Source organism: Dasypus novemcinctus, chromosome 10 (assembly GCF_030445035.2).
Source record: "Dasypus novemcinctus isolate mDasNov1 chromosome 10, mDasNov1.1.hap2, whole genome shotgun sequence".
Lineage (NCBI taxonomy): Eukaryota > Metazoa > Chordata > Mammalia > Cingulata > Dasypodidae > Dasypus > Dasypus novemcinctus.
In genome coordinates, this window is record NC_080682.1 from 88,069,088 (window position 1) to 88,070,494 (window position 1,407).

Here is a 1,407-nt window from a genome sequence, read left to right on the forward strand (position 1 = left end):
AACTCAGCATGTAAATGCATTACCTCCCCCCCAGCATGGGACATGACTACTGGAGATGAAACTCCCTGGTGCCGAGGGATTACTACCAAGCACCAACTGATGACATAACTAGAAAAAGACCTTGCATAAAAGGGTCAGCTCAGACCAGCAGAATATCTCAGCCTACATGTAATATCAGGAGTTAAAAACTGCTTTATGATTTTGGATAAAAGGGGGAAATGGAAAGGACAAATGAGTTTATATGGTTATGAGTCTCCAAAAAAGAGTCAGGAGGTCATCAGAGGGGTAATGCTTACAAACGCTTCAGCAGGGTCTCAGTAACAGCCAAAGTAGATAGAAACCCAGGTACTGGTTCTCCTTAGGGTTACAGAGGTCCTACTTTGGAGTTTGTGTTCCTGAGTGTGATGGAGTTGGACTCAGATATGACCCTTCTACACATGCCTCTTCTGTTACTTTTACTGGACCTGTGGATGGCGCTGGGGTTTGGGTATACTCAGGACACCTGAATCTCTGGGCTGTCCATGTGACAGTCAGGCCCTGAGCCTCTTGAAGACTTGCAACTCCTACCATCTGGTTTATTGGATGTACCCTGGCCAGCTAACAAGGAGATGAAGAAGGTCAACTCTTGTAGGCCAAGAGTGCCTACAACTGCAAGCAGGAGAATAGCATCCATCATCCATGTGGAATCTAAGTCCTCTGTTGATATAGAGGGGGAATGGGCATAACTATCCCAGGGTCCACAGGATGGAGGAATGGAGTATGGATTAGAGTGGACTTACTGGTGATCTGCTGGGGAACTACTGTGATTAGTAATGGAAGAAATTGTAGCATTGATGTGGAGAAAGTGGCCATGGTAGCTGCTGAGGTAGGGAGAGGGAAGAAGAGGTATGATGTGGGGGCATTTTCAGGACTTGGAGTTGTCCTGGGTGGCACTGTGGGGACAGTTACTGGACATTGTATGTCCTTCTATGGCCCACTGGATGGACTGCGGGAGAGTTTAAACTACAATGTTAACCACTATACATGTGGTGCAGCAGTGTTACAAAATGTATTCACCAAAAGCAATGAATATGCCATGATGATGAAAGAGGTTGTTGATGTGGGAGGAGTGGGGAGTGGGGTTGGGAGATATATGGGGACCTTGTATTTTTTTTAATGTAACATTTTTTTAAAAATAATGAAGGAAAAAAAAGTGAAAAAAAAAAATGGATTAAAGACCTAAATAAAAGAGTCAGGACCATAAAACTGCTAGTAGAAAATTTAGGGAAGCATCTATGAGATCCTGTGGTAGGCAATGCTTTCACAAACTTTGCACTCAAGGCATGAGCAATGAAAGAAAAATAGATAAAAGGAACTTCCTCAAAAGTAAACACTATTGTGCTTCAAAATAGTTTGTCAAGAAAGTCA